The sequence below is a fragment of the Puma concolor genome, chromosome A1 (assembly GCF_028749965.1).
Source record: "Puma concolor isolate L17-30 chromosome A1, mPumCon1.1.hap2, whole genome shotgun sequence".
NCBI lineage: Eukaryota > Metazoa > Chordata > Mammalia > Carnivora > Felidae > Puma > Puma concolor.
In genome coordinates this window covers 199,021,008-199,032,274 of record NC_141667.1, presented here as the reverse complement: position 1 = coordinate 199,032,274, position 11,267 = coordinate 199,021,008, and the positions used below count along the sequence as shown (strand labels likewise).

Below are 11,267 nucleotides of genomic sequence, written 5' to 3'. Positions count from 1 at the left end.
GAAGGATGGCAATTAACATAAAATAAACAAGATGGAGAGAGGTAGGACAGGATAATGAGGGGCTTATATACTATGGTAAAAATTTCAGACATCACTTTGTACATGATTAAGAGCTACTTTAGTACTGTGAAAATGGAAATGCAAGATTAGATTTTAATAAGCAAGACAGACCAGTCCTGATATTCCAAAGTGATAAGTGCTATAAAGAAAATAAAGCAGATAATAGGACAGAGAGTGACAAATGGTGATGACATTGTGGGTTAAGAAGGTTACATTTGAACAGAGATCTTGATAATGAGAGACATTTGAGTTGAGATCCAAATGTTGAGAACAAATAAGTCATCTGAAAATCTTGTGGAGTGATAGTCAGGGGAAGATCAAATATCCTAAGATGGGGAAAAGTTTGGCATATCTTCTTTTTTTTTTTTTTTTTTTTTTTTTTACGTCTGATCTTATTTATTTGTTCCTCTTACAACAATCTCCTTTTTGACTGGACTCAGACTTTGAGGTAGAAGCTCTCAGAGAAGACAGCCTCCGTCTCTTGGCAATCTGTTCCTGGCGCTTTTCTTTGGCCTCCTTCATTCTCTTGGCCAAAACCTTAGCGTATTCTGCAGCCTCTTCCTTGTTTTTCTTCGTGCGCTGCTTCTTCAAAGCAATGCGCCGACGTTTGTGTTGGAGGACAGGTGGAGTAACAAGACGCTGTATCTTGGGTGCTTTGGTTCGAGGTTTCTCACCTTCTTTATTTAGGGGCTTTTCACAACATACTAGCGGACATCATCTTCCTTTGAGAGATTGAAAAGCTTGCGGATTCTGCTAGCTCTCTTGGGCCCCAGGCGACGAGGCACAGTAATATCAGTGAGTCCAGGAATATCCTTCTCCCCTTTTTTCACAATGACCAAGTTGAGAACACTGAGATTGGCATCCACAATGCAACCCCGAACAGATTTGCGCTTTCTTTCTCCAGTCCTCCGTGGTCGGTAGCAGGAATGCCCCTTACTCAGCAGTAGGCGGACACGGTCATGGGTCGACACCCTGCTTCATGGGGAAGCCTTGTTTGTCATTGCCACCACTGATTCGTACTACGTAACCCTTCCATTCTTCCCCTAAAGCATCAGCAGCAACTTCTGTGGCCATTCACTTCTCATAAAAGGTATGAAGTTTGCGTTCATCGTCCACTTCAATGAGTTTCTGGCAGCCAGTAGCTGGGAAAGAGATGTTCAGCTTCGTGGTGAGGCTGCCTACCGCCTCCGAGGCGCCGGCATATCTTCTTAAGGATAAGCAGATTCCCATGTACATAAAACACAGTAAAAGAGGGGGAATGTGATAGGAGATCATGTCTGAGATGAAGGGTCAAGTCATGCATGTGTCTTTGTGACACCATAGTAAGTCATTTGAATTTTATTCTAATAGCAATGGGAGTGGACAACCGTTGGGATGATGTTTACCCAATGACTCCCCTAACCTGAGCCATTAAGTACATAACAGACTCATTAACCAGAAAAAGTAACACAGGAAGCATAGCAGGTATGAACATAAGTAAGAAAGTAACAGAGAAAATGAGTTTAACTCTGAATATATTTAGTTTTAAGTACACTGGAGCAATTAACTGGAGATCTCCTAAGGAAAAATCATGCACTCTGTGGGCCTGTAACACAAGGAATGAAGGGTGAAACCTTGGAAGCACATGAGGCCAGATCAGCAAACTAATACAAATGGAATGAGACCTAAAGATGAAACTCTCAAGGATTCAATTTTAAGAGGTGTCAGGAGAAATGGAGAGTTAGTAGTAAAAAAGACGGGAAGGGAAATTGGAGTGTATAGGGTGGAGGAAGGCAGTGGAGAGGTAGATTTCAAGAAGAGAACATAAATAGTATCAAAACTGAAGAAATTTCAAATCAGATAAAATCTGACATTTTTGATCATTTTTGGCAACAGGGAGGGACAGGATGAGCTTTGGCATCTTAAGAGAGTACTGGAATTAATAATGCTTATAAAATACCATTTATTCAGAAAAAATTTAGAACAGCTTAAAGCTTATAGGAGAATGCAGAGAATTTCTGACTCCTTTCTGGGGCAGTGGTATGAAACAGGAATAACCAGAGTTGCTCTCTAGCCTTGAAAATGTTGCAAGCCTGCTCAAGTATTGTGCCATAGAGATTATAAAACTAAACAGATGTCAGTTTATGTTTTCAGTGTCCTTAATCACTCTTCTACCTCTGCCTTTTTGCTTAAACTACTAATCTCAATGTTTCTCCCCACTTCTTTCCCTCTTCCCTTCTTTGTTTTGTTTCTGTAATTCTCTAGTCTCATATTTTGTTGTCAGTATAATTACTTGCTGTGGGCCGAATCATGTTCCCTCAAAATTCATATGTTGAAGCCTTCACCCCATATCTCAGAAAGTGATTGTATGGATAGAGGGCCTATAAAGAGATAATTAAGTTAATATGATTGCCATGAGGGTGAGTCCTAATCCAAAATTATTGCTATTCCTCCAAGAAGAAGAGACTTGGACACACCAGAGATGCACAAACATGAAGGAAAGAGTATGTGAAGAGGCAGCAAAAGGGTGGCCATCTGCAAGCTGAGGAGAAAGGCCTTACAGGGAATGAACCCTGCTGGCACCTTGATCTTGAAATTGCAGCCTCCAAACTGTGAGAAAAGAAATTTCCGTTATTTAAGCCACCCAGCCTGTAGTCTTTGTTATGCAGCCCTAGCAAATAATACAGTGCCCTTCCCTACTCTTGTGGTTCTTCACTACCATCATAGGCCTCAGCCCATACTTTTCTCCACTTGCCTCCATCTTTTAAGTTTTCTATTCTGCATGTGCTCTTACTTCTGATAGTCCTAAACAATGCATTCATATTTTAAACAATGTACATAGATTTTAAGTCTCCAATGTAATCCTAGAGTAATCATCCATAAATATTTTAGACATTGATTTGGATGAAACTAATAATGCTGTGATGATAAAATCTGCCAATTGATGTAATTAGATGCAGTAGTATGGTGAATATGGTGCATGACTGAAGGAGTATCCAAGAAAAGGTCTAAAAAGAGGCCAAATCCAATGAAGCGAAATTACAGATCAACATAAATCTTGAATATGTCTAAAAACTAAATTTATAAATATAGAGATTATATAGTCAAAAAAAACAACAAAAAAATCTTAGCTATATTAGTTGATTGTTACGGATATATTTATCAGTGCAGTTAAGTTTGTAATAAATGCTGATGTAAACTTAAATGTAAGGGAGCAACTCTGTCAATTTTTTCCAGGCTGTTCATACTGTACTTATACAATTCCAGCTGCCATGATTTAAGAGGGGGTATTAACCAACCTGATTAGGGCCAGAAGACAGGATATTGAGTAGACTTAGTACCATTGACTAAAAGGAGAGACCTGGAAGGATTTTATAGTAAAGAATTAAAAAAAAGTTTTCATAATAGGTATCCTAAAATATTTAAGGGCTGTTATGTGAAGAAGAAATTCATTTTTTTCAAAGTGATCACAAAACAAATAGAACCAATGAGAAAAGTTATAGAATGGCACATTTAAGAATCTATAAAAATTATTTTGCTTAAAAAGTAAAATGGTCTAATAAGTTAAGAAATTCTGCCATTGACAGGGCTCAGATTTTGGGTGAGCAAACATATGTTGCTAGTGTTTTATGGAATAGTAAAGCATTTACTGGGGATTTCAAAATTAGGCTCCATGACACTTGGGTGATTTTCTGAAGTTGCTTAATGAATCACATATCATAGCAGGGGCAGAAAGAAAGGGGCTAAGTAGTTGATATTCTTCAACTCTGTCTTATTTCAAGTGTAAGAGGCTTGTTTTATAGCATTGTATACTGCCCTTCTCAATGACTATTTCAGACCTTCTTTTCCTCAGACTTCATCACTGTGGCAACTGTCAGGATTCAGGTAATAAAACAGAAGCTACCACTCTATATACTTAAAGCATCAAGAGATATTGTAGAGGAGGACACCTGGGTGGCTCAGTCAGTTGGGCGTCTGGCTTCGGCTCAGGTCATAATCTCCTGGTTTGTGGGTTCAAGCCCCTATAGGGCTCTCTGTTGACAGCTCAGAGCCTGGAGCCTGCTTTGGATTCTGTGTCTTCCTCTCTCTCTGCCCCTTCTCCGCTCATGCTCTATCTCTCTCTGTCTCTCAAAAATAAACGTTAAAAAAATAAAAAAAAAAAATAGAGATTGTAGAGGGAAATAGGCTGCAAAATTGTTGGAAGGACTGAAATGTTTAAAAAGGGAAGGCTGCGTTACCTGGAAGTCAATAACTTTAGGAAACGACTATCCCCCTGAACAAACAGGCACTACTCTGGCCCAGTAGCTACAGAAACCCAACCTTATATTTTGCCCTTTCAAAAACCCTGTTGCTTCCTGCTCTTCTTACCAGCACTGGGGGCTTCCCATTGATAACACGTCCCCAAACTTTGATGGTGAGGATGTCTGGGAAATGTGATTTCTGGTGTTATAGCACTTCTGATATGGGAAATAGCATTACAGGGAGCAAGATTGTGCTGAAATGCTAGAAAATCTCAACTGATGATGCAACCTCATCTATTATGAAGAAAACAGAAGGAATCAGACAAGAGCTACTTCATATGCCTCCCAGAAATGCATCAATCTGTGAAAATCCTTATTCATATCTTTATCTTCTTTCCTTTTACAATGGAAGAACTGTCCTAACTATAGTTTTAGGCCATCTCCTCCTCTGCTGCTATAGAGACAAGTCTCCCTCTTCTCCAGAATGTCTCTTGCTCAATTGTCCCCATTATCAATATTTTAGTATCTCGCTGAATTATTCATATAGGAATACAACGTACTTTAGAATTTTCTATATTAACAATATCCCTTGACTCAATATCCTCTACCTATCATCTTACCCTTTTGTTCCCTTGTATTAAAAAAAAGTTCTTGAAAAATTTGACCAAAGAAACTATGACCTCATTTCACCTCACCTTCTATCCTCCATCTACCCTAATCTGTCTTCCATCCCCTCAGCTCTATCAAAATCAAAGAGTTCTATTTTTCCAAATTCAAACCTCAATTCTGTTTCTATTCTTTCTCTATCATATGCATCAAAAACAGTGATTCTTTTCTTTTTAAGTCATTATTCTTTTGATTTCCTTTACATAAAATTCATCATTTTGTCTGCCATCCCTCTTGCACTCCTACCCCATCTTTTGTGCCGGATCCTCTCTCTTGACTCAAATGTTGTATTTTCCATTCTGGGTCTCCTGTTTTCTGTCTTAGCATAATTTTGAGCTTAGCCTATCTAGTTTCACATGTTCCAATACAACACCAATCTCTTTGAAACTGTGGATAAATATCAGATTAATTATGCAACTTCTCCATTAGGACATAAAATAGTCTAACTCGGCATTTTTAAAAGGGAACACTTGATTTCTTTCCACACATATATCTTCTCCAGTTTTTAATAATGTGCTAAATGGGGTTATATTTCTATATCTACTAAATGGCTCATTCAACACCAAAAGAGTTATTATTTGTTCATTTATATTTCTCATCCCTACTTCATTCCATCAGCAAATGCCATTACCTCTATTACTTAAAAAAAATCTAGACAGTTCAATTTTCTCCATCTCTCCTACCATCCACCTAAATCCACACCACTTCAACACTGACCTTGGAAATTGCAAGAGCTTTCTAACTTGTCTCCTTATTTCTAGTCTTTTGCTTACAATCCATACTCCACTTATCCCCCTACAACTCTGCATAGCAGCCAGTGACTACTTCAAACTAAATCAGACCACTTTACTTACTTTGAATAATTCAGGGGCTTTCTGTTTTTAACTGAAGTAAAATTCAGTCTGCTCTCCCGATTTACAAAGTGTTACATGAACTGACTTTTATCTATCTGACTAAACTATTCTAAAGCTACTCTCTTGTTTGTCTGATAATTCCAGGGAACAGAATTTGCTTCCTATTTCTTGAATATGTCAAGCTTGTTTTAGCTTTAGGGTCTTGTCTTTAGTTAGTCCCTCTGTCTGGAATGGGCTCTAGCCTACTGGGATCTCTTTTTTATGCTGAGGAAGCCTCTCTGAAGCCCATCTAAAGTAACTAATGCCTCTTCTCACCAATTTTTTACTTCCTATGTAGTATTTAATACTAATTATCTATTGTACTTGCCGAATTTTCCTTTCTACTAAAACGTAAGCTTGTTAAGTATATAGATCTCCACCATTTTTTGACTACTAAATATTCAGTATCTAGAAAATAGCCTGATACCTTGATTGGGCTTAAAAAATATTTATTGAATGAATGAGTTGCAAGTTTGTCTGAAGAATTAATTATACATCTAAAAGTTTTTTTTTCTGAATATAATCTGTTACTCTGTAAATATTCTGTTATAATTAAGATTAGGTATCAGCGGGGCGCCTGGGTGGCGCAGTCGGTTGAGCGTCCGACTTCAGCCAGGTCACGATCTTGCGGTCCGTGAGTTCGAGCCCCGCGTCGGGCTCTGGGCTGATGGCTCAGAGCCTGGAGCCTGTTTCCGATTCCGTGTCTCCCTCTCTCTCTGCCCCTCCCCCGTTCATGCTCTGTCTCTCTCTGTCCCAAAAATAAATAAATGTTGAAAAAAAAATTTAAAAAAAAAAAAAAAAGATTAGGTATCAGCAAATATATTTCCAAATAGCAAACATTTTTGGTTTTGAGGGCCATATGATTTTTGTTGCAACTTTTAAACTCCAGCATAGTAGGACAAAAGCAGCCATAGACAATTGCAAATAGATGGCCATAAATGTGTTTCAATAAAATTTTATTTACAAATATAGTTGACAGTTCATTTTGTCCCATGAGCTTCAGTTTGCCAATCCCCAAACGAGACTTAAGACTTATAATTAAATAATATGCAAAATTATGTCAGATGGACTAATTCTGGGGGAGAGCTCATGATATTCTGCCTTTTTATCTTATTTATATTTTCAAATATGTTTTCCATTCTTTTCATCTTATTTATCCCTTACAGCTACTATTCCAGTTTTTACGTCATCATTTCTTTCTTCCTTTGAGTATTTTCACTTTCATCCATTCTGACATACTTTTTGTATTTCTCACCCTACCAAGGTACATAATACCACTTGCTTTTTTTGAAAGGAGGTTTCTTACTTTTGTTAGAGAGGTACTTCCCTTCTCATGTGAAAAAGCAACATTTTTATTCTTTCTTGGCAAAGCTCTAACCATAGATAGATTCAGCCATTCACTTTTGCAATCTATGGTCCAAGAAACTGAATAAAATTGGAAAAAAATAATCCCTTCTCTGAATATTTGGGTCCATAATATAAATGGTGATTAATATTTATTGGGCCTTCATTATTTCCAATCAATTTTACTCTGTTTCTCTTGCCAGCATCTTCTTCCATTCTCCTGAGTAACAATACCAAAAATTTTCAACCTTCTTTTATGTCTCATCTCCCTTATTTCCACTCACTCTTGTCAGATGATTTTTTTGTTGTTGTTGTTTTTTCATCATAGACAAAATAGAAGTCATCAAATTGGGATTTCCAAGCCTTCTTGAACCAACTTTAAAGTAATTTCCATTTGCAATCATCCTTCTATTCTGACAGAATAAAGTTTAGATGGTTTATCTGCTGTTTTGATTCTATTCCTTCCCACCTCCTAAACTTTGTAACGTTGATTATTGTCTCTATCTTCAACATTTTCCTCTCCACTGGAGCTTTTCATTTCCACATGTTCTAGTTAGTAGTATCAATCAATAAATAATAAATTAATAATATATTGATGATAATAAATGAAAACATTATAATATATGATAAATAATTACATAAAATATGTCACTCATTTGTACACATTCTATATACAAACGCAGCTCCAACTATTCCTTTCTCACATTTAATTTAGAGTTAACTTTCTCAAAAGAGTTTTCCAAACTCCTAATAAAACTTTCTCTTATTTACTTTATTTCCTCATATATTCCATCTGGCTGTTTCTGTTAAAGTTACCAATGACATCTAACTGATATACTGAACTAATATACTCAGATGAAAAACTATTTCCCTGAAACCACTTGAGTCTTCCTATTCTTATAACATTTTCCCAGGCCCCATTTACCCCCGTTGGAAAATTCCACACCACCCCAAATTAAAGTAGTAACTAGAAATAACAACCTGTATAGTTCTCAAGGAATCTGCAGGGATCCTTCTGTTCTTACCCACCCCAATCGGTGTCTTACTTTGCTGAAAGCTTGTATGTCAAAATGCTTAAAGACTTGCAGTTTATTTTTCCAGAATCACTCCTACTTGTCCTTAGCCTGGCTTCATCTGCAAAAGCTTTATAAATCCCCTTTTCTGCTTAATCTCTTTAAAGCAGTTTCTTTGGAGGCTGTCATCCCTGCTGTGCATCAGCTTATAAAATGAAAACTTTGTTCTTTCAGATCTCCTTGTTTATTTTATTGAAATCTTAATTATTTATTTTATCAAAGCCTTAATTATTTATTTTATTTGTTCAGTCTCTTCACATCATTAGATACTACTAGACACTCTTTCCTTAAAGCATTTCCTCATGGAAGAAACACTATCTGACTTTTCTGGTTTCCATCTTGCTTCCAGCTGCTCTTTTGGTTTCTACTTCTAGTTTTTATCACTTTTATCTAATTTCTATATTTTGAGTTCCTTCCAGTTTGGCTTTAATTTCATTATCATTAATCATTCTTCCTAATATACCCTATCCTATTTTCCTAACTTCAAGTATAAAATATATCTCTGTGAATCAAAAAGTATATCCTGACATAGTCATTGACAATGACTACCAGAATCACGTATCTGTTTTTCTCTCTGCCCCCTCTGTCAGTTTCACTTCTGTCCATTTATTTTCACTGCCACTTCTCTAGCCCCAGCCACCACCACATCTATGGAAAAAATGCTTTTACCTGGCCTCCTCATAGTCTCTCTGGTTCTTCTCCCACCAATCTACATAGATCATCCTCTCTTAAAATCCTAATGGTGTTTCCACGTCTGCCTTGCTTATGCTGAATTACCCACATTGAAAGCAGGACTTGGTATATAGTAGGCACTCAATGAATTGTTAAAATAATTATTAAAATAATTAATGAATGACTGAATGGATTTATGAATTCTTGACAGTGTAGAGAAAATTTTAACATCTGGATGATAATGAGAGATGCAATCATTCAACCAGTGGGTAAAGTTCCCAGTGGTCAAAATCTGCATTCTTTATAAGAAACACTTCTGTGTTCATTTAGGAAAGAAAATCTCTGAGAGTAGAAAACTGTATCTATGATTTAAAAAAAACACACACACACACTTCTGTTATAGATGTCATCCATTACCTGCATGAATACAGTATTCCAAAAACCACTGAAAATCATAATAAAATTTGTTAAAGACTTTAGATTCCATCCCTAAATGTTCTACTTAACTAGAAGCAAAACACAAAAGAAGATGAATTCTTATGTGTTCACATTTAATATCAATTATTTATATGTAAAAAAATTCTAACAGTTCTGCCATCTTTACTCCATCGAATTTCAAGATTTATGTGCAGGATAATAGTGCATTATATGCTCATGCCATTAGATTCATATTTAAAATTTTTGTAAACCATTAAGTAAAAACAAAGGAAGAGGTTTTTTTTTTGTTTGTTTTGTTTTTTGGGTTTTTTTTTGTTTTTTTTTTTTTGCATATATAGCTGATTAAGTGCATTGTGGTTGCATGTTCAAGCCATCTGTTTCTCACTGAATTAAACCCCCTTTTCTTTGGCCAAGAAAGGTATTGCAGACTCATGATAAGTGAGTAGCAGAAGTAGTAGTGCCCTGAATTTAATGCTGATCAAAATATATTTGCCATTTTCAAAACTATACATTTCTTCAGCAGCTCCTGTTAAAAGCCAAACTGTCTCTAAGCAGACAAGGGGCTCAAAACTCTTAATTCAGATCAGACTGAATAAAACCTTATCCCGCCACAAGGGAGCGCTTTGCTTTTCTATGGATGACATTGTATCACTTATTCTCTGCATTATCCATTAATGAATTCCCTGTACTATAAGTGAGATTATGCATTATTTGAATACCAAGTTGTTGTCATGCATAAAACTAGGATATGGGGAGGAGGGAAAACAGTTTTTACTGTGAATGTACTGAGCTACTTAAGTGGCTGTCAAGTGTCGCTCAGTTCAACAAGATCTTTTCTCAGTGTCCCCTGGGAAGTTCAGAACATTCCTTTGGAAATGAAAATGTTTTTCTTCCCACTCCTACTGCATTTCTTTGAAGCCCACATACAAGCCATTATTCAAAGAATGAATAATCCTGAAAATTCTCCCGGGAGTATCATCCTGATGCATACTGAATATAATGCGAGACAGAAGACAGAATGAGGTACCTTTTTGTAAATAGCTGGTGTAGTTAAAAAAAAAAAGTTAAATAAAAAAAGTTTTGCCTCAAATTATGTGTATGTGTTTATTTCACCATAAGACTGCCAATTTCTTAAAGACATCTGAGGCTGCTAGATTAATCTTTAACTATCTTTTATAAACATCATAATCTGTACCATATTTCATCTTCACATTTTCACTATCCTATGCCATTAAGCTGTTTCATGAGGCTTCATAAAGTATATAGAATATACTTGAAATTGACTGGACGGGAAGGGACTGGGACTGTTCAGAGGAAGGAAAAGAATGTTGTCAAACCAAATCTAAACTATGCAATATTAAAAAAACCTGACTCTTAACAATCCAAACTCATTTGAATTATAAAAAAACAGGGGAGATATACCAACACTCAATCATTAACTTGACTAATATAGATTTTGCTAAATTTAACTGTGCTTTTTACAGTAAAAGATGAGAAAAATTTCTCTAACATATTTGGAAATAAATAAAGGTTGCATTCCACAGTAGTGATAACAACTAACATTGAATTTATTTTTTTTATTAAAAAAATTGAAAATCTCACAAAGTTCTTTCACAAATAACTCTTCCAGGTTTTTGCTTATGTCATTTAAAACTGGCCTTACATCCCATTCCCAGGCCCTTTGTATCCCCCTTTCCTGCTTTATTTTTTATCACAACAATTATCTTAATGTGACATACTATATTTCCTTTAGATTTTTTGATTATCTTTGGGCTATATCTTTAGGCACTTAAAGAATGTCCAGGTTTTGATCCACTGAAAGATAATGGAATCATTACAAGGAATATGTTGATGTTTGGGACTTAAATGGGGCTTCCAAGGCAGGTTAGGCTTTGGAAACA

At 36.1% G+C, this 11,267-nt stretch overlaps 1 pseudogene; it reads right to left on the bottom strand.

Annotated features, from left to right (window-relative positions):
• Nucleotides 1-413: 413 nt before the first annotated feature.
• Nucleotides 414-1,335, bottom strand: LOC112860793 (small ribosomal subunit protein eS6 pseudogene; annotated as a pseudogene).
• Between the last annotated feature and the right edge of the window lie 9,932 nt (nt 1,336-11,267).